Raw genomic sequence first — 23,720 nt, 5'->3', positions numbered from 1 at the left:
CAGCATCTTTTAAACCTGGGTGTGTCTCCCTTCTGATTGGCCTGACAGTATATCATTTGGACCTACTCAGGCAAAGGTAAGACAATCCTGACTGGTTAACATTTTAATGAGGAAATGAGTTGATTCAGCTCAGCTCCTCTCCATTACTTCCTCATTGGGAGTTAGGAATAATCCTCAAGAGATAGAATTTGGCTGCAGACAACGGGAATCCTCTGCAGCTTCTTTGGTTGAATCAACTAGAATTTGGATTGAGTAGGTGGTGAGTGAGGTTACAAAGATGGAGAAAGACATGAATTAAAATAATAGAATTGAGATTTAAATGACTGAAGGTTACCAGAGTAAAAAGGTGGAGGTAATTACAAGACAAAAGCTTAACCATTAGGCAAATTTCTCCAGAATATAGTTGAAAGGCTAAGTTACAAAGCTAAAGCCTTTAGACTCACAAGGCATGGGGAGCGTATTAACCTATACCAGCTTGACTGTCTTAAAAATATAATTTAAATCAGTTTTTGATTTTATACTACCCTCAAGGAGCTTACAATCTAGCCAAGGAAGACAATACATATAAACCCATATAAATAGAATCAATACAGGACCATTTTGTAAGGGAAGGCACCAGCAACTGAGGTCAGGAGACTCAAAGGTGGTACTTGACCTAAACTCTAAAGAAAACTAGAGATTCCAAATGACAGAGATCAGGAGGGAATGTATTCCAGAAATGAAGAACAGGTGATGCAAAGATACAGAAATGTAAAATGAGTAGTCACATATGAGAACCAGCAATAAGACTAGTTTGACTAGAAGGTAATATACATGAAATATATAATGTGTAATAAGACTAGGAAGGAATGTTGGGGCAAGGATTTGGGGGGGGGGGTTGGTGAGGCAATTGGGGCTAAATGACTTGCCTAGGGTCATACAGCTAGTAATTGTTAAGTGTCTGAGGCTGGATTTGAACTCAGGTCCTCCTGACTCCAGGGCTGGTGCTCCATCCACTGTGCCACCTAGCTGTTGGGGCAAGATTTTAAAGGGCTTTAAATCACAAATAGAGAAGCTCATATTACATCCCTAAAGTAAAATGAAACCACTGGAGTCACAGAGCATGGTCAGTTTTCTGGGGAAAGAATTTTCTATGATTAGGAATTAGCACTAGATTCATAATATTTTATACTTGCAACCAATGAAATTAAGAATCTAAGATGATTTAAATTAGCTGAGGAAAACACATTAACAAGGTAAAAACTAAAGTAAGCAAAAATTAGGAAAGCTAGATTATCTTTCACTTAATCTTGTACAAGTATGAAGAAGTGGGTTGAGTCCCCTCAGCTTTACCCCATTACTTCCTCATTGGGAGATAAGAATAATCTTCAAGTTATTGGAGAGTTGAAAGGAGACTTAAATATTGGTTAGTGCAACTTCCTCATTCTATAAATAGAGAAGATAAGGCCCAGGGAGGTGAAAATCTCTCATCTACAGCTAGTTAACATCATATCTAGGCCTAGAACTAAGTAGGTAACATGGTGCTGTAGAAAGAATACAGTCTCTGAAATCAGAGAAGTTGATTTAGATTCCTGCTTCTAATGCTTAATACTTGTGTATTTACCTTTTACTGTTGCCAAATTTTTCTCAACCTCTACACACTTATGTGTTCTTTAGGCAAGTTACTTCTCAGTTTCATCATCTATAAAATGTGGGGATTGGATTAGATCAAAACTTCTTGAAATATGGGTCACAACTGATTTTGGGGGTTGAGAAAAATTTGACAACAGTAAGTTTATGTATATCTATTTTTATATACCTATATATCCAGGATCATATAAAATTTTCTACCATGAAAAGGGGGCTCCAGTGAAAAAAGCTTAAGAAGCCTTGGTCTAGATGACTCCTGGTGTTCCTTCTAGTTCTGAATCTAGATATAGAATCTAGATCTTTGAATTGCTAATACACATCCTTCTTTGGTGAAACAGTCCACTGTATAGCATGACCAGAGACAACTAATCTGTGCCATATCATAACTAGAGTAAAACTTTTAAGCCAGGCTTAGTCATTATGGCTCTAAAAGTTAAATGTCAGGCAATCTGCCTGAATCTTAAAGAAAATACATTAATATTACATAAGTGTACTTCACTTCTAAATTAATTTGAAGAATATACCATTACAAATCTGATGTCACCATGAATAAATGACCTTTAAGAGAGTTATTTTCCAGTAGGTGTGTGGGACCCACCTTAATTGTTTGTTTTTATCATAGAAATAGGGGAATGAATGAAGATTAAAATTTCCTATAACTCTTTCTTAATGCTTCATTTTTACTTTAAGAGATTCACAAATAATAAAACCATAAATTACTCTAAATGGCTTCTCAAACTGCTTTGAAAGTATTATGTCATTTACCCCTAATCCTGTTTGCTGGTGTGCTTCAGTAAATTGTAAAAAACATAGACAAAGTCTCATACTAAATTGATCTAACTACAAGATTCATTGAATAATCTTACAAACCATGTGAATACTGTCATATGGTGAAGGTAAAGGAAGACATTTGAATAGCTTGATCTACCTTGTTGCCCCCTGATGGTTCTGTGTCTCTGTCTGACCTAGTGAAATGAGACTGAATATGTACTGCTCCCTGAAGTTCAAATCTTTGCAGACAATACTAGTCCAAATGATGGATGGTCTATAGCTTTTAAAGACTGTGCAATTTTATATTGAGAAGATAAAGGAAGTGGAGCCTTTTCTAAAGGAACCAATCTTGAATAAGTCAGATAAGGCTAAATGCAGGGTAATAGAATTACTTTATATTCAGGATCTCCACTCACAGATATTCACCAATTTACTTGAGCTGTTTCTATCAGCATGTCCTTTCGCCTTTGGGAAAAGGGGAGCCCTAGTTTAATCAACCAATAGCCAGTGGCAAATTGTTTAACACGCTTTTCTCATACTGTGACCTACATGATGGCAGAGAAGCACACACAACAAACTTGATCACTTTGCACCACATTTCAGCTAAGCACAATATGTTCATTTAGTCAATGTAGAAAAAACATCTGATCAAATGTGAGCATCTTGAGGGCAAGATATATATATTTTTTTCTTTTGTCATCATAGTACTCTTAGATGGTCCATAGTAGATGATTAATCAGTGTTAGCCCTGTGACATAATTTATCTAGACATCATGTAATGAACACTAGCTTTAGAGTTAAAGGACCTGAGATCACATGCTGGTTCTGCTGTTGTAAAGCATAAAGTAAGTCATTTTGTAGTGGGACCCCAAGAAACCCAAAGACCACAACCCCCAAGGAATCTTTAAACTGTGTCAAGGGGAAAAAAACTCTGCCTCACACTTCAGGAATGTGGTGTGGCCAAGCATGACCCTGGTACACTGATAAGCAATACCATGGTCTGGAAGATGATAAGCAAGATATGGATGTGTGCTGCTTTATTCAAAAATACCCTCTTAGGTGCATTGTAATTCCCTCCCCAGTTGTTTCACTGTTTTCTTTTGTTTGTTTGTGGGTTTTTGTTTGTTTGTTTTCTTTTATTTTTGGCTGGGTGATGAGGGTTAAGTAACACAGCTCGTAAGTGTCAAGTGTCAGGCTGGATTTGAACTCAGATCCTCCTGAATCCAGGGCTGGTGCTTAATCCACTATGCCCCCTAGCTGCCCCCTTTTGTTTTGTAAACATACAAAAAGACCTGAGTAAGGGAAGAGCTGGGGGTTTTTTTGTATCTTGCATATCATTATCCAGGCCTTTGTCCTAAATCGTTGATAAAAATATTGTCCAGAACAGGGCAAAGAACAAAATTTTTGGAGAGTTTTATAGGAAAATTATGAATGCTCCAAATATGCCTCTAAAAACCCTGAACCAGGCACTCTTGGAGAATGCTTTGTCACTTTTATCTTCAGAAATCTTCCCCCTGAAGTGCTTTGTCTTAGTGTGCATAATATCAGCTCCCTCACACCTTCACTACCTTGCTGTAACTGAAGCAATAAGACATGATACTTGCCACTGCAGCTGCTGAATGTGCAATCATTCAACTTATTACTATATAAGTGTTCTTAGGATATGAGACTATGCCTTTTTCTACATCATAGATTTCTAAGCTTTCTGTTCTATAGATAATAACACCTTGTCCTGAGATATTGATACCTTGATACACGATGGATTCCATAAGACTTGGTGATTTTCTTTTCTTACCTTTTTTTTAAACAATCTCCTTATCTTCCCCAATCTGGAAGTGCAGTCTCCACATATGCCCAATTTTCTTGTTGATTGACACAGAAACTTTGATGTACTCCAATTCTGACCTGGGTTATTTCACTCCTCTAGCAACATTATAGCCTCCAGCTCCCAGGTGCTCACTATTTATTGTTAGATATATCATGGATACCTGATCAGCTCTAGACCTCCTATAGTTCAAAACTCCCAATCTCAACAAATCCACCAGCCTCAATCTCTCCAGTAGCAAGGAGTACAGGCATTAACAATCACATTAGCTATATTTGGTAATTTTCACAAGATAGTCTCTGAGACCTTTGAATTCTCTCAGTGACAGACTTCCCAAAATCCAAGGGTAAACAAAGCAAAGTCAAATGGCTCTAGCTGTACCAACAGGGTCAATATCACCACAATACCTCGCAAACTGTGCATACCTCTCCAGTCATATCATAAGATAGCTGTTTATACTTATCTTCAAAGTTAAGTTCTCCACTCTCCTCCATGGAGAAATATCTGATGGCATTCAAGTTACTAAACCAGAAATAAAATCCTTGCTCCTTTGGAATATGACCACACAATCCATTATGCCTCAAAATTCCTTATCACCAGTGTTTCTTTCCTCGTGTGCTGCTCCTATATCAATAAATTGACTCTCTCATTGAGTGCTACCCAGCTTGTTGAGAGAGCATCTGTGATGCCACCAGCCAGGAAATCCTTGGCAAAAGAGAAGGCCTGTTCCCTCATGGTTACAAAGTGGGTAGGTGGTGAAGTGGGAAGCATAGAGCCAGAGCAGAAGATCCCAGAAACTGGGAAATATGTTGCTGCTTACACAGCCCCTAGCTAAAGCTCGACTCTCTTCTGCCTTCAACACTGATCCATTAATCAACACTCTAGAGCTAATCATATAACTAATTTTGAAACCATCATATTCTCTTTCCCAGTAGATCAGTTGCCTCTTTCTTAAAAATAGCACAAGATACTGTAGAAATGCCTTGTTAAAAATCTAAATATACTATATTGACTCCCTTGGCCTGATATACAAGTATAACATTGTCAAAAATGAAATTAAGACCAATTTGGAGTGACCTGTTTGTGATGAATCCATGGTGAATTTCCTTGACTACCACTTGCCTTTCTGAATTCTCAAAAGTTTCCATTTAATAATACATCCTAGAATTTTTCCAAGAATCAAAATCAATCTGATTTTCCTAATTGAGGACTCCTCTCTCTGGCATTCATTACAATAATATTTATTCACTTTTTTGCTCCTTTTACATTAACTATGATTTTTAAAACATCACTAAAGGAAATGCATAGCCATATCTACCAACTCTCTTGGGTAATCAATCTAGACCTGATGCTTCAAAGTTTTTCTTACCTTCTTTTCACTTGTCTTCTATGTCTATATACTAATAATAAGTTTATTCTATTCATTCCATTTTGAAGATTTATTGAAAGTGGAGAAGAGAAACAAAATGAAAGTCATATACTTCTGACTCCTCACTATCAACCATTTTTAGAGTTTTACCTATTTAAGGGACAAATGAAAGATAAAAGAAGGGGCAGTGCTGTTGCTTAGGGTGGATAGGATCATCATTACCAACAAAAACTAAGAGGTGGATCTCTTCAATTCTAATTTTGCCTCTTTTTTTTTGTCATGAAGAATGATCAATGATCTGAAAAAAGATAGGACAAAAATGGCTCAAAGGCCTTTACCTTCCTTATTGTCCCTCTCTGAAGAAAGAAAACTGTCATGATTTTCAAAATATTAAAAAACAAAATGGTGCCTAAAAATTATGTAAGAATGAACTTGAGTTCAATGCCTGGCTAAATTCACAGAATTAACAATATCCCAATGAATGACTATAAAACTTCACTTCTACTTTTGGACTTTTGTTCATACTGATCCTACACACACACACACACACACACACACACACAAACAGATACATATTAAGAATTCCTCACCCCCAATAACAGAATTTTCCTGTTGAAAGAGAACTCAAAGGCATCTAATTCAGCCCATACTTGACAGTGTCTCACACAGCCAACATTCCCATTTATTATTCATCCAACTTTCAAAAAAAGATGTCTAGAAAGGACAAATCCTTTACTTCTTTTTTTTTTTTTTTTTTGGCAGGGCAATGGGGGTTAAGTGACTTGCCCAGTGTCACACAGCTAGTAAGCGTCAAGTTTCTGAGGCCGGATCTGAACTCAGGTCCTCCTGAATCCAGGGCTGGTGCTTCATCCACTGTGCCACCTAGCTGTCCCCAATCCTTTACTTCTTAAAGTAGCTCATTTCCCTCTCAGACAGCTCTCATTCTTAGGATTGGATACACCAAACTTAAATATTCCTTTCAAACTTCTACCAATTGCTCCAATGCCTGTCTTGCAGCTCAAAGACATATAGGGATAAAACCCCTGTTTTAAATGAAAAGCTTTAAATATTTAAACATCACTATCATTCATACATGTTGTCCAATCTAACATCCCCAGCTGTTTCATTCAATTCTCACATTATTTCCTCCATCCCAGTTGTCTTTCTCTTGATTCTTTCCAATTAATCCATACCCTTCTTAAAATACATACACAAAACTCCAGGTATAATATGACCAAGGCAGAGCACAGAAAGACTATGACTTTCCTATGCCCTTTTTTGATGTAACCTAAGATCATAGAGATATTGTTGGCTTCTATCCCATGACTAGTTGAAGGAAGTAAAAATGTTTAGTATTAAGAAGAAAAGACCTAGAGAGGAAGATAAGAGATGTTTGCAAGGATTTGGAGGGTTTTCATGTAAGAATAAATATATTTGTTTTTATTGGCACTGCAGAGTAGAACTAGAAGCAATTAAATGAAGTTGCTGAGGTGTAGATCTGGACAAAATATAAAGATAAACATCCTAAAAATTAGAACTATCTTAAAGTGGAAAGTGCTGCTTTGGAAAGGTAGTGAGTTTCCATTAAATAGAAGTCTTCAAGCAAAAATTAGATGTCTAATTTGTAGAGTATTGGTCTGGTACAGACTGTACAACATAGCCCATGAGTTCCTTCTAATTCTGAGATTCTCTGATGTTGTAATCTAATCATCACTTCCCCTTAGCAGGAACCCTTTCCTTCTTCTATCTTTGGTCTTCACTCCACACACATCTAAAAAAGGACCTTTTTCCTGCCCTTAGCATTCATCCTTATGCAAGAGTCAAATGATAACTGAGCTCTAAGAAGGAAACAAATATTGAACTAGCTATTTCAAGTACTAAATTCTAAATACAGATGAGACAAATTACAATAGCTAGCTCCAATCTGTATCTTCTAGTGATCTTGAATTATGCATTATGTTACCCATTTTAAAAAAATAGCTCCATAGAGCTATCAAAGTTACAAAGATATATAAAAATACAACATATTTCAAAACAAAACTCTTGAATTTGTTAAATTCAAATGTGGAGAACTGAAATAATCTATCTAAATGCAGCCTTATCCAAATAAATGGGATAAAGAAATTTATTGTTAAGTATCTTACAAGCTAAGATATTACATTAAGTTCTGTGTCCAATTGTAAAACAGTTACTCAGAGCATATAATCCCATCCTCCTAAGTAGTTAGATATGAAATAAAATAGAATGGCTTTTTAAATTGCGTGCATTAGTTTCAAATTATTATTATGTTATTCGGTATCTTTTACAGTTGACACTTAAAATTTTAAGAGATTTTCTTGTGAAAGTTGTCCCACAGTTTTGCTTAAGAGGTCAGCCACTGATAAAATATTGAGAACCACTGGTTTAAGAAATAATTTCTGTTACTGAATGGAGAAATGAAGATCAGGTGAATCACCAAAGAAAATAACAGGAAGGGAAATTTAAAACATACCACTTGAACCAGAGTCAGAAGATCTATAGTTAAATACTAACTTAGCTGCTTAGTATCTCTATGACCTGGAGCATATTACTATGATTTTCTTCATCTCAGTTTCCTCATCTACAAGATGTTTAGGGATGTACTGAGGTCCAAGGTCACTTCTAGCTCTAAATCTTATGATCCTGCATCCCAGACCATTGTTGAGCTATAACTCAAACTACAAAGGCAACGTAATGATTTTTGTTTATGTAACTGATCACCCCTCCATTACCCAGTGATTTAAACACACTTTAAAAAGCCTTCTCCCTTCACATAGAGACTCAAGTGGTGGTTAGGTAAAATAGTTCACCTAGTGTCACCTTAGTGAAAGCATGTATGTATTTAAACATGATATTCCCATTTAAATGGCATTAGATGAGGTTTTTTAAATGAAAGGTATCTTGTCCATTCATTTACTGCCAATGAAAAATTAAATCGCTTTTTTGCATCTAAAATGCTATAATAAATTTCATGTCCCTGTGTAAGATATATTTTTCCATTGAAGGACTATTTGCTATAGAAATTAATAAAAAAAATCCTTCCATTTTTATGCTTTTTCAAATTACTTTTTTTTTTACTGACTTTTACACAACACCCTAGGTAGGGCAGTATTAACTATGTATTTTATAGTTGAGGAAACAGAGACAAAGACATTAAAGTGTTCTACCCAAGGTCACAGAGTTGATTAATAACAAAGCTAGGACTAGAAAGTTTCTGACTCCCCTTTCATTGCTTCCTTTACCAGAATTTGCTTGTATCTATGAATATCTACTACTAATATCTAACTCACATTTACTTAATAGATTTATATGAATCATATAACTGCACAAATGAATGCTTCCATAAAATATTAGGAGTAAAAGTTATTTTTCTATGTTAAATCATTCAATTTAGTTTTTTATTCCAAGGCACCAAAGACCAATAATCCATGATGGCAGATTAATCACCTGTCACATATCATTTTACTCTCCAGTCATTTTTGTGTTATTTAGTTTAACATGACATATCATTGCTGGATACATATTTTTTTTTAAAAAGGGATCAGGGCAGCTAGGTGGCACAGTGGATAGAACACCAACCCTGGACTCAGGAGGACCTGAGTTCAAATCTGGCTTCAGACACTTGACAAATTACTAGCTGTGTGACCCTCAGCAAGTCACTTACCCCCAGTTGCCTCACACACGCAAAAAAGGGATCTGTACCAAAAGGAAGATTCTTCATTATAATCTTATTAATTAATTAAATTTACTTTGAATTTGAATCATGTTTGGAGAGGTCATTGCTTCTGGATCTCTTTTCTGCTAATTATTTGGGAAAGACACAAACATAAGCAATAGGATAAGAATCTCCATAATAGTAGTTAGGACCTATTATCCCACATATTAAATAACATAAATACTTCATGGATGTAAAATTATGATTTCCAGAGTGCCAGGTATATATACAATCTTATAAAGTTTCCTGGAACACTGAAAGGTTGAGTGACTTCCTCTTTTTCATATAGCAATTATGTCAGAAGCAGGATTTGAACACAGATCTTACTGACTTTGAGAAGCAACTTCTTTCCACTAACCCATACTTCCTTTCATAGATCTAGACAAAAAATTTAAGGATGCATGATTTCATCAGCATGGGTACTCCCTTTACTAATCAATAATTATAACTTTTGTTTGACTTACTAGGTAGAATTTATAAGTTACTGTGGACAAAAAGTTTTTTTAAAATCACCTAGTGATTACCTTCTCAATGAACTTGACTTAGTATGGTATGTCACTGTGCCTCTACTAAAAGATTTTTTTGATTGTTATTTGTAGACTTACTGGCAGATTTCTTTCTTTTTCTTTTTTTGTTTTTGCATGGCAATGAGGGTTAAGTGACTTGCCCAGGGTCACACAGCTAGTAAGTGTCAAATGTCTGAAGCCGGATTTGAACTCAGGTCCTCCTGAATCCAGGGCGAGTGCTTTACTACTATGCCACCTAGCTGCCCCCAGATTTCTTTTGAAACTTAAAAATTTATAAACATTTATTTTCTCTTCTTCCCAACATCTCCCATTGGAGGAGGACAAGGAAAAGGAGGAAGAGAGAGACAAAGATGAAGAAGTTGTAGTAATAATAGTAGTAAAAGAAGAAGTTGTAGTAGTAATAGTAGTAGTAGTAGTAGTAGTAGTAGTAGTAGTAGTGGTGGTGGTGGTGGTGGTGGTGGTGGTGGTGGGGAGGAAGAGGAAGAGAAGGAGGAATGGAGGAAGTGATGGTGAAGGGAGAGGGGGAAGGGGAGGGGGAAGAAAACCATTGTAACAAATACATATAGTCACACAAAACAAATTTCTGCACTGGCCATGTTAAAAATATGTATGTCTCATTCTTCTTCTTGAGTTCATTGCCTCACTGTCAGGAGGTGAGTAATATTTGTCAACATTGGTCCTCTGAAATCACAGTGGTCACTGCATTATTCAGAGGATTTAGGTCTTTCAAGTTTATGGTATTTTTGTCATTGTTTCAGTTGTGTTCAACTCTTTGTGACCCCATTTGGGGTTATTTTTATTTACAATGTTGTTATTATTACTGACATTGTTCTCCTGATTCTGCTCATTTCACTCATCAATAATAGGACATGTGAGAGCTTGTGCTCCACTAGCAAAGACTGTGAAAGCCTAGGATTTCCTTCTTGCCAATATCTGGCATAATAGAAAAAGCACTGACTGAAAAATCAGCACAGTGTGGAGGACAGAGTACTCGCTTGGTTTAAAGTTAGGAAGAATTGGGGTCTGATCCTGCCTCTGAAACTTTCTAGTGACTTTAGGGAAATCATTTAATCCCCAGAGGCCTCAGTTCCATCAAGTAAAAAGTGAAGGAGTTGGACTAGATGATGTTTGAGGTCATTTCCAGCTGTAGATGTGTGATCTCATGAAGCACTACATAAGGATTTGAGTATATATTTCTCAATCAACTTATTCAAAAAAGAACAGAAGCTATTGTTGCAGGCAAAGTATGGAGTCAATTCAGAGTTCAGACATTATCCTGATTGTTATGTGGCAGAGTACCTTACTTTCATCTCTTACTTCAATATATTCCTTTTCTCAAAGAAGTTTTGATTTTATGACTATAATGTGCAAGATCAGAGACAAGTGACAACAGTTCAAAGGTCAGCACTTAAAAATTATTTGATTTTGAAATTGAGACCTCTGCTATAAGGATGGTGGTTGGGGCAGGAAACAAGTGTATTCACTTCTTTTATTCATAAGGATACAGCCTGATTCACAGGCCTGGAGCAATAAAACATTCATGAGCTCTCTTCTTAATGAACTGAATGAGAAATGTGCTTTGACCACAATGAGCCTTAGAAGTGATCATAAAAGCTGTAATCACAGGCCAGAATCTGTATGAATACCTATCCAAGTTACCCCATGCAAGGGAAGCCACTGAGGGATATGAGAGTATACTATGAGAGCAACCAGTTACTCAAGGTAGGGAATAGTAGAGTAAGAGGGAATGATGCAAAGGAGCAAATATAAAATGGGTTCCCCTTATTCCCAGATAAGATTCTGCCAGGAACCACACAAATGTCTACTTGTAGTTATATACTAGAAGCTGGGGGTAAAGGTTCTATTAATTGGCCTAATTCCAACTCTGTAGCAGGAACCAAGGTAGGAGAAACATAAAAACCTTTTTAGCTAACTCTAGAGAGGAAACCTAGACTATTGCGGGGCCCCAAGAGAATGCCTAGTTTGGCCATATTACTGTTACTGAGATTTAGCTTTGTAACACTTAGACCAAATGTCTTGAATTTTATGTAAAGACTTTCTTTTGCCAAATTGTGATATAATAAATTTCACTCCATATTAAGATGATCTGCTTCTTCCTTGCCCCTGATTCCTTTGTAGGGAATAAGCTAATGCAGATTGCTTTAAAGCTAGGGCTCTTCAAATAACACCTGAAGTTACTTCAATCACTCTGTTTACAAGCAGGACCCAGGAGGGAGAATCAGTGCCTAATTGCCTATTTGCCAAATATACAAGTACAACCATCTCATCAGCTGTCTTTTTGTCCCATATAAACATAGAAGTATGTGTTTGCCATTAAATCCCACTATAACATCAAATTGTCAAGGGCACAAAGGATTTGTTCGAACTTTCTGAGCAAACTATGAAGAACTTCTTGATTTTATAGAGAAACCATCAATAATCAATAATGTAGCATACATATATACGAACAATTAAAAATCGATGAAAATCCTGTAATTCTTCATGAATACAAAGACTATACTGCAGGAAGCTACTAGTAGTTTCATTTGGTCTAAGCAATGTCTAGCAGCTGGGGCATACCCCAACTCACAGACTGGGTCACTAAACAAGGTTCTTTGAATTTACAGTATTCTCAAAACCATAGTTTACCCTTATTTGTCAGCCAAAGGATACAATTTGTCTAAACCTATGATCATTTTTTAATTAAACAGCAAAGTAAGAAAAGTAGCAATAAAAAAATTTCTATCATAGATCTTGGGAACACTCTCATAAATATAAGATTAGAAATATGTCAGAGACATATGTGGAGAGACATTCACATAGAGAATACATGGCAGAAGCCCATGATTAGAGGGAAACATAGAGGAAACAAATTCAGCCATCGCATCCCTCCAGCTTCTGGCTTCACCTAGACCAAGGCTTCTTAAACGTTTTCCACTTACAACCCCTCTTTGTCCAAGAAAGTTTTAAGTACCCTCAGGTATATAAAATAGGCATATATAACCTTTTACTGTTGCCAATTTTTTTGGGACTCCCATATTCAGTTATGTGACCCCATATGGGGTTGTGACCCACAGTTTAAGAAGCTTTGAACTAAACAATCTTGTTTATCTTTTCCTAATGAAAAGATGAGGCTCTGTCAAACTTTTTCAGTTCATAGTTCCCAGGCTTTCAATAGTTCTTTTTTTAATAGATCTTTCAGAAAAGCACCAGCCCTTCTAATCATCCAAAGGACATGCAAAATCTTTAGGAGCAGGAGGAGAAACTTTCCCTATTTTTTCACTGAAGAGTACCTAGTTCCTCCAAGCCTTAGCTAAAAGGTCTTTCATCTAGTATACTCTATTTTTTAAATTGAACTTCCTTGTTCCTATATCAGCCTCTCCATAAATAACCAGACTCTAGCTTAAGGTCTGCATTATGTTTGTTTCCTGATTTTAGTCTTCAGTGGTAAAACTGCATTTAATTCACCATCCATGGTACTCTCCAAATGAACTTCAAAGGGATCTGGGGTTCAGGATCTCCAGTTTGTCAACTACAAATCTTCCTCTGTTCACCTATACACATTATTAGATACAAGGCAGAGTAATATCTGAGCCAGAAAAATCACATAAAGGAAAAAATATTAATCCCTGAGGCCAGTTGTCCTTTCCTAAACCACCAACACCCCTGGTTTTACTATAGGTGGGTGAACAACAAATCCCTAAAGCCTTTTCCAGGTTTTCAACTCCTTTATATTAGTGGAGCTAAATTATCAATAAGAGCATCCCTTCCATGCGGCTCATTTGTTGGTTAGTTTAATGGCCTAAGTAATCCTCATTAAACAGTATTGGAAAAAGGCCAATTGTTACCCTTCAGAAAGTGTCATCATGCCATCATCATGGACCAATCCACCCATTTGCTATCAAGGGGCACAGTGATGGAGCTGAGCACACAATCATCTCTGCCCCTTCTGCTAAAGCCCCTATGTTGATGATGGGAGTAAACCATGAGAAAAAACTATAATTCTCTTGTGATTGTCAATAAATACCTAGTGAGTGCTTGGCACTCCTGGCCAACATTATTCATGACAACTTTAGCACTGTGAAAGGACTCATGGCCACAGTCTATGTGATTATTGCTACCTAGAAAATAGTAGTTGGCCCTTCTGGTAAATTGTGGTGTGATAGTACTACCCAGAACACCATCCCTATTTCTATTGGTACTGCTAATGCTGAGGGCAAGGTCATCTCTGAACTGATTGGGAAGCTTACAAACATGGCTTCTATTTTCTCACTCCCAACATCTCTGTCATGGATCTGACTGCTGCCTAGAGAAAGCTAGCAAGTATGATATCAACAAAGTTTTGAAGCAAGTAGCAGGAAAGCCCTTAAAAGACATACTAGGCTTCACAGAAGATCAGGTTCTATCCTATAACTTTAAAAGTGACACCCACTCTATCCTTTTTATGCTGGGATTGGCATCACCCTTAATAACCTTAATAAGCTCACTCTCTGGTATGACAATGAGTATGGTTATAGCCACTCTCTGGTAGAATTTATGGTCTATGTGGTGTTCAATGAAAGAGTAAAGTAGAAACCCATGTATCTTCAACCCCAGCCAAAATCATAGTGGATGATCTCACAAACCACACATAACTCTTAGCCAAGGCACCCCTGCAGTATAGGGTGAAGGAGGAGAAGCAGAGAGCCCTGTGTTATATACTATCAATAAAGGCACTATATTCAGTGGAGGGGGTGAGGAGTCATTCTTTTATATCATAGATTGTTATTCCATTAAAGTCTTTTGCCAGTCATACACTAAAATAGAGGCAACCCTGGGTTTCCAAAGGCAATTAGAAAAGCTCTGAATTAATCTAGGCACATACTAGGGTGGTCAGAGTATCAGAGAAGTTTAGAGAGGCTCATCACCAAATATCTGGCCAAAAAGTGGTTGTTGTTGTTGTTTTGTATACAACAGGACGTGAAGATTTCCTACTAAATCACAGAGGGGTCTTGATCACTGATTGGATAGAATGTGCCTACACCAAAAAAATCACCGTTCAAAAAAATCACAAGTTCAAATTAGATTATTAGAGATTATGTGTACATATTTTGGTCCCTGAAAATTCTGACACAAGGCATTGCACATCTTTTGAAAGCTTAAGTGCTTTTTGTCCTATCTCTACTAATATCCTTTTGATTAGTCAAACCCTCTTGATTAATGATTTTCTAATTATGTGGTATAATATATCTTTGAGGGTCCCTGGGATTTGGAAGTGGTGTTGAAGGTAGTCATAGAATGAATCATGTCATAAGATCATGCACAAAGTTGGAAGATGGAAGGAGCTGAGTGATTGTGTATTTACTTTCAGCCTCTTAAATTCCCTCCAGACCCCACTTTTATGTCACATTTGAGTGTAAAGCACATAGGGCACAAATTCCAAAATGTAAGGAATACTTTATCAAATTCTATCAGTGCCTAATAGAAAAAAGGCAGGCTACCTTAAAAGCAAAATAAGCATTGGGAACATTTTCAAGCAAAGTACATGATGGATGCAAGACCAATGCAGTAATATGACTAGGGAGATGGACAGTTAGGGATAATTAAGGGAAATGATCATTATTCCAACTTAAAAAATGACATTCATAAGGCTTGCATTTTCAATTAGTTTCATCATCAAATATATAAACTCTGGAAAAATGCTAAAACATCAAATGCCCTTTTTAAAAATTGTACTTTACAGATTTTCTGTTTCTCTGCTAGTTTTCCTTCCCTGTCAACTAAATATATGCCCTGTAAATTGAACTTGAAATGAAAGTATAGGTGGAAAATATGTGTGGGTGAAGTAGGGAAGGAGGTAAATGTCTGGAAAAGTAATTTTATGAGAATAAAGATAATGAATTTTCAGCCACCTCCCCTGTAGCTAGAGGGTATGATTCTAATAAGAAATATAGGAGAAGAAAATGGGCAGCAAAAATGGCATACTTCATATTAATCCTCCCCCTAAGTTTAAAAAAAATTAGTAAAAGTTACTACTATTTTCTGGGACTGATGGTTCTTCTTGTGAATCAGTGATAGCAATGTTTTCACCCAAAACTATTATCTGATTTTAGATTGATTTTTTTAATCCAGGTGTTTAGAATTTAGTGTCTTGTGTAAAGAATACACAGAGCCAGCTGTTTTCACATCTGAACTAGTTTATAACATGTCTCACTTTTACTTCCCTGCTTATCCTTCAGCCTAGATGGTAGCAGCAATCATAGGGGTTTTTTGCAGAATAGCAGGTGTTTGATTCTATTTCTTCTAAATGCCTAATTCTGATTCTCAACAAATTGCAAGAATTGTCTCAGAGAACCAGCTGAAAAATGTGATTAAGCACTATTATTGATGAGACAAATTAAATATGTAGAGTAGAATTGCCAGGACTTAAAATAATGCTAATTATTAAAATGACCATATTAACCATATAAGAGACAGCATCCCCAAACAGAAAGCCAGCCTTGGAATCAGGAAAATCTGGATTCAAATCTGTCCACTGACACATACTAGCTGTGTGACCATTATAAATCTGCTAACCTTTAAGTACCCCAGGCAACATTTCTAAAGCTGTTACTGACTGCCAATCCGCAGCTATCAAATACTCCACTCTTGGGAAATCAAATGTCTGTACAAAATGAAAATGAACAATAACAACTTTTATAGAGCTTGCTCACTTCACAAATCCTCTATCAATTACAATTTCATAAGAATAAGCACAAGTGAAATATAGAGAGCTCAGGCTTCTAGCTCTCACTGTGTAAATTCAAATGTCTATGACTCAATTTTGTATAAGACAGTCTCCTTTACCCTTAGAGGAGAATTCAGTGCACATTACATTTATCATCTCAGAAGAAGTCAGTTATCTTGGTCATGTAGGTAAGGAGGCACAATTGTTCACTTTTGGGTGAAAACTGGTGAATGGCATCAGGAAAACATTTAATTCACTAGAAGAGATGATTTCCTAATCAGATCCAGTAGGCATGAAGAAGTAATGAGTAAATTTTAAAATTAATGCCGGGGCAGCTAGGTGGCTCAGTGGATAGAGCACCAGCCCTGTATTCAGGAGGACCTGAGTTCAAATCCGGCCTCAGACACTTGACACTTACTAGCTGTGTGACCCTGGGCAAGTCACTTAACCCCAATTGCCTCACCAAAAAATAAAAAGGGGGGGGGGCAGCTAGGTGGTGCAGTGGATAAAGCACTGGCCCTGGATTCAGGAGTACCTGAGTTCCAATCTGACCTCAGACACTTGACACTTACTAGCTGTGTGACCCTGGGCAAGTCACTTAACCCTCATTGCCCCACCAAAAAAAAAAAAAAAAGAAAAAAGAAAAATTAATGCCTATGAGCCCAAGATGGAGGAATAACAGGAAGAACAGCTAGCTTCCCTTTTCCTATGCCCTCCCCCCCAAAAAAAAACCTCCAAACAAATCAACATAAGATACCAGACTGAATCCTTTTAGTGAAATCCAAGAAAACAAACAAAACAATGAGTTAGTTTTCCAGTCCAGGTTGGCATAGGGAGATAGAGAGGTGTGTGAACAATGTGGATACATCCTCCACCAGCTGAATTCCTTGGACTGTACTCTCATCACCAGGGAACTCATCATCCTACAAGAATTCTTCAACTTTGATACTTATGATCAGTATCCTCAGTAACTTCTATGCCTCTGCCTGGAGGGCTAGAATATGGAGCAAAGAATTTCTCCCAAACCTTCTATTTAAAGAGGGCTCTGAGGTTAACTCTTCATTTCCCATCATCTTTACTCTTTGACCTGGACTCCATCACACCCCTGTGCCAAGATTTCTTCTGCAACCTTAGCCTCACTTCTCCCTACCTTTCAGTCTCCTATTGTGTATCTTCCCCCATGAAATGTAAGTTCCTTGACAGCAGGAACTATCTTTTTAAATTTGAATCCCCAATGCTTATCACAGTGCCCAGTAGATAAAAGGAACTTAATAAATATCTCTTGGCTGACTGGCCTGTGGACACTAGTAATGGGGTCTAGATAGGAGTGCTCCAGCACAAGACAGAAGCTTTGCACCAGGGCAAAAAGAGATCTCAGACCCATACTGAGGTCCCACAAAGATAAAAGTTACCATTTGACAGTTTCATTGCCACTATTCAGTCCTAAGTCACAAATCTAGGGAGGACTTAGGATGGGACCTCTGCCCAGGGATAAGAAAAGGTCATGGGCAGTAAACTGAGAAAAGAGTAAATTCAGAAACAAGGATAAGATGTATGGCTCTATCCCTAAGAGTAGAATGGGGTCTCAGTTACAGGTCCTAGTATAGTCTGGTGACTACAGAGAAATAAGAAGGACTTGAATGCCAGACCAAAGGGAAAATTGCAATTTTGCCCCTCTGAGCCAGAAGCCTTCTTTAATTGGCTAAGAGTAACTGAGTCTAGCAGCAATCTACGCCTCTTCCAACATAAACCCAGGTCAGGAACTTGCAGAGTTCAGACAAGGAGGATAACATGTAGACTCTGACATGGATAAAACTGCTTTGGGAGCATAGATACCTTGTAGGTCATTAGCCCGAGTTTTCCCTAGGACTCTGGAATCATACAACACTCAATATCTCAGAAAAGCAACAATAGGATTAACCCAGACTTTCTTCCAGAAGTGCTAGGATCCCATCCATAACATTAACTATACAGTAAGGAAGTAGACTGAAAGAAAACATTTTTTATATCCTACCATCATGGTGACTATTGTTTTTCAGTCATTTCAGACTCTTCATGACTCCATTTGGGGTTTTCTTAGCAAAGATACTGGAGTGGTTTGCCATGTCATTTTCTGGCTCATTTTATGGATGAGGAAACAAACAGGGTTAAGTGACTTGCCCAGGGTCACATAGCTAGTAAGTATCTGAGCCCTATTTGAACTCAGGAATATGAGTCTTCCTGGCTCTAGGCCCAGAACTCTATCACTATGCCACTTAGCTGCCCTGGGTGATATGGACATCATGGTAACAAGAACACTCAAGACACAAACCCAGAAGAAGAGAATGACTCAAAAATATCTACAAGTAAGTCCTTAAAGAAAAGCACAATTTGGGCATAAAATCAACTAGAATTCTGGGAAGAAAAGAAGCAAGAGTTTTATTTTGTTTGGTTTTTAAGAATTAGTTGGGGGGTAGAGGGAGGCAGAGTCAAGATGGCAGAATAAAGGCAAGGACTCCCCTGAGCCCTCCCAAATTCTACTCCAAACAAATTTAAAATAAGACCTCAAAGCAAATTCTGGATCCACAGAACCAAGAAAGCTATGGGGTGGAATCATTTTCCAGCCTGACAACTTAGGTCTTTCTCAGTGGGGTGAGAGTGGAGCGCAGTAGTCTGGCACAGGGCATGTCAGCACAGGCCATACTTCAGCATGCCAACAGTAGGCCTTGGGGGTGATTGAATCAGCAGTGGTGGCAGCTTCTGGAGCTTTCAGCCCATAGAAGGTAAGGGAATTGCCCAGGTGGTCAGAAGAAGATTATAGTGAACCCTTTACTGGCACTGGATACAGGACTTTATTGAATTGCCTATACATTGTTCTGGGTCAAAATTTCACTGAAGGAAATAACTCCTTTAAAAGTAGAATAAGCCAAATCAAATGAAAAGGAAAGGCTCACTGAAGAAAACAAAGCCATAAAAATTACAATTGATTTGGAAGCTAATCACTCCATGAGGGATCAAGAAACAATAAATCAGTTTCAAAAGATTGAAAAAATAGAAGAAAATGTGAAATATCTCATTAAAAAAAATCGACCCAGGAAGCAGCAAGGTGATGCAATGGATAAAGCAATGGCCCTGGATTCAGGAGGACCCGAGTTCAAATCCAGTCTCAGACACTTGACACTTACTAGCTGTGTGACCTTAGGCAAGTAACTTAACCCTCATTGCCCAGCCAAAAAAAATGAACTGTAAAATTATTTGGGAATAGATAATTTAAGAATTATTGGACTACCTTAAAGCCAAGATCAAAGAAAAAGATCCTAGACATCAGCTTTCAAGAAATGATCATGGAAAATTATGCTGATATCCTAGATCCAGATAGTAAAATAAAAATGGAAGGAATCCACTGATCATGCTCTGAAAGAGTTCCCAAAATGAAAACTCCCAGGAATACTGTAGCCAAATCCAGAGCTCTCTGGTTAAAGAGAAAATATTGCAAGATACCAAAAAGAAACAATTCAAATATCATGGAGTCACAGGACAGATAACACAAAATTCAACAGCTTCTACATTAGAGTATTACAGGGCTTGGAATAGGATATTCCACAAGGCAAAGGTGCTAGGATTACAACCAGCCAATCCTGCAAAACTGCACATAATTCGGGGGAGGGGGGCACATTTAATGAAATAGAGGGTTTTCAAGCATTCCTGATGAAAAGACCAGAACTGAATAGAAAATTTATCTTTCAAAAATAAGACTCAAGAAAATTATAAATATGTAAATAGGAAAGAGAAATCATAAAGGATACAATACGGTTAAATTATTTGCATTCCTACCTAGGAAGATGATACTTGTGACTCCTGAGAACTTTATCATTATTTGGGTAATTTGAAGCAGTATACACAGAGGGCATGAGTGCGAGTTGGCTATGATGGGATGATAAAATTAAAGGGTAAGAAAAAGGGATGCACTGGAAAAAGGGAGAATAGAGAGGTATAATAGGAGAAGTTATCTCACATAAAAGAGGAGTGAAAGAGCTTTTATAACAGAGGGGAAGACAAGATGTGTGGCTTGGACAACACTTTAACCTTGCTCTTATCAGAATTGGCTTAAGGAGGGAATAACATACATACTCAGAAGTCTATCTCACCCTACAGGAAAGTAAAAGGAAGAGGTGATGAGAAAGGAGAGGGAAGATTGAGGAAAGCACTGGTCAGGAGCTAAACACTTTTGAGGAAGGACAAGGTAAAAGGAGAGAGAAAAGAATATACCAGGAAAAAGTAGAATGGAGGGGAATACACAGTAATCATAACTGTGGAAAAAATATAGTAAGTTTCTCTGATAAAGGTCTTGTTTCTCAAATATATAGGGAACTGAGTCAAACTTTTAAGAATACTATTCATTCCCCAATTGACAAATTGTCAAAAGATATTAACAGGTAGTTTTCAGAGGAGGAAATTAAATCTATCTATAGACACATGAAAGAAAATGTTCCAAATAATTATTCATTAGAGAAATGCAATTTAAAACAATTCTGAAGTACCACTAGATTGGCTAATAAAACAGAAAGGGAAAAAGACAAATATTGGAGGATATGTGGGAAAACTGGGACATGTTGGTGGAGTTGTAAACTGATCCAACCATTCTGGAGGGTAATTTAGATCTATGTCCAAAGGGCTACAAAAGCATGCATACACTTTGACCCAGGAATACTAATACTATGTCTGTGTTCCAAAGAGATTAAAATGAAGGGAAAGACCTATAGGTACAAAAATATTTATAGTAGTTCCTTCTGTGGTAGCAAAGAATTGGAAAGCGAGAGAATGTCCATCAGTTGGGCAATAGATAAATAAATTATGGAATACTATTGTGCTATAAGAAATGACAAAAAGGATGCTTTCAGAAAGATGTGGAAAGACTTCAATGAACTGAGGCAAAATAAAGTAAGCAGAATCATAAGAGTGTGCATGGTAACTAATATTGTATGATGATCAGTTGTGAATGACTTAGCTGTTCTCAGCAACACAAAAGTCCAAGACAATTCCAAAAGACATGATAAAAAGTGTTTTCTGCCTCCAAAGAAAGAATTTACAGAGTCTGAATGAAAATAAAGCAAACTTTATTTTTATTTTATTTTTCCTTTTTTTGGTATGTGTTTTCTTTCATAGCATGACTAATATGGAAATGATTTGCAAGACTGCACATATATAACCTATATCAAATTGTTTGTCTTCTCAATGAGGGGTGATGAAATTGAGAGAGGGAAAGAAGTTGGAACTCAAAAATTTTTTAAATGAATGTTAAAAAAATTATATGTAATTGGGAAAAATAAAATTTAAAATAGTATTAAAGAAATAAGAAGAAAGGGAATGGGAGTGATAGAAGAAAGAATTAGAAAGGCAATTAAAAGCTTAGCACAAGAGTTATAATGCTTTGCCCAAGCAACATACTCCCTGAATATAAGAACGGAACAAAATAGAAGATAATAATTCCATGAGACAACAAGAAACATTAAACACAAATCAGGAGACAAGAAAATGGAAGGTATCTCATAGTAAAAATAACTGACTTAGAAAAAAGATTGAGGAGAAAAAATTTAAAAATCACTGGACTACCTGAATGCCATGACATACATGCCTTCCCCACCCCCAAAAATCACTGCATCAGGAGTCAGAAAAACCTGAGTTAAAATTCAGCCTTAGAAACTTAGTAGCTGTATGATCTTGGGCAAGATACTAAACATACAGTCAGCATGCAACAAATAGTAATTGATTAATATATGAAGAAAATGTGTATATATACACATAAATGCATATATATAGATATAGGTATCATCTTAGCCTGCTCCCAGTAGTGATAGCAAAAGCAGAGTTAGTCCTCTAGCCTTATTATTTAGGGTTAATGAAAATAAAGAGTGAGGAAAACTAATATTTCATAATCAATATTTCATAAAGGAAGGGCAAAAGTCATGTTAATATCCTTTAATTTTCTTCATTCCCATATGCCTCAAGATAAATATAAGCTTAAATACATTATATATGATAAATATAAGCTTAAAAATATTATAACCAAGAAAACTATAAGACATACTCAGAGACATAGATAGCACCCACGTGCAATATAAAAAAATGTTTAGAAGATTAATTGCAAAATTGGGGAAGGAAAGGATATTGCTTACACACAAAAGAACTTCCAAGTGAAATGTAAACCTAACATTAGGTGTAAGGGCTGCTAGCTGAGGTTCACCATAGCTGAGACTATAAAGAACAGGTTGATAACAGTGTTATACATATTAGGCCTTCCAAATGGTATTCCAAACAGCACCAACATCACAAGGATAAATTAATAGATTGAATTGACCTGATTCACATTGTTGTAAATTGTGACATGAGCTCAATAAGCATGCTTTGGCATTTCCCATGCCAGTCTGGCTTAGAGAAATGAAATCAACATCTGATACATTAAAACAAAACGTTAAACTCTCCCCCCCTTCCCCCGCCACCCTACCACCTCCATCAGGAATCTTTCTGTAGAGCTAGACACATGAAGCTTTCATTAATTAGCTTGTAGGTTGCTTCAGTACAGGGAGAAAACTAAAAGTCTTATGACTTACTAAGCATAATCAGCCTAATTAAGGATGTCATTTAGTCTTTCTGTTTCCCTAGCTCTCAAACAGAATATTAATAGATGCCTAAAATGCAGAGGCATGATGATAGTTATTTAATGTCTGTACCAAAGTACTTCTCATAAGAAAAACAACAAAGAAATTACTGTCATTAATAATCATTTCTTTGCTTCATTGCCTGGAATTTTATTTTAGGGAATCATACCTCTTATGAGGAATCACTTACATCATGCATATGAAGTAGCATATTATGTTCTAGTCTATCGACTAAACTTATCTTTAGGGAAAATGCAAGACACTTTCTTCTCTGTGAACCCTTTAAACAAAGAAAGTAATCTTTCATGTAATCACAAACTTAGGAAGTTTGACTGAATGACTTGTATATTCTGTTGCACACAAAAAATTCAATCATCAAATATTTATACTCCTTGAGAGCAGAAACTGTTCTTATCTTTCTTTTTGTGCTTGCAACATAGCACAGTGCTTGGTATATAGTAGGTGCTTAATAAATACTTGTCAATTTTTACTTTGACCCTCATGGTACTAAGAACACTATTG

General features: G+C 36.8%; 1 pseudogene; it reads left to right on the top strand.

Moving 5' to 3' along the window:
- The window catches only part of LOC122755154, a 38,750-nt pseudogene extending 24,324 nt beyond the window's left edge, over positions 1–14,426 (top strand).
- Positions 14,427–23,720: the final 9,294 nt, after the last annotated feature.

This window comes from Dromiciops gliroides, chromosome 4 (genome assembly GCF_019393635.1).
Source record: "Dromiciops gliroides isolate mDroGli1 chromosome 4, mDroGli1.pri, whole genome shotgun sequence".
NCBI classification, from domain to species: domain Eukaryota; kingdom Metazoa; phylum Chordata; class Mammalia; order Microbiotheria; family Microbiotheriidae; genus Dromiciops; species Dromiciops gliroides.
This window is presented reverse-complemented; position numbering and strand designations above follow the sequence as displayed.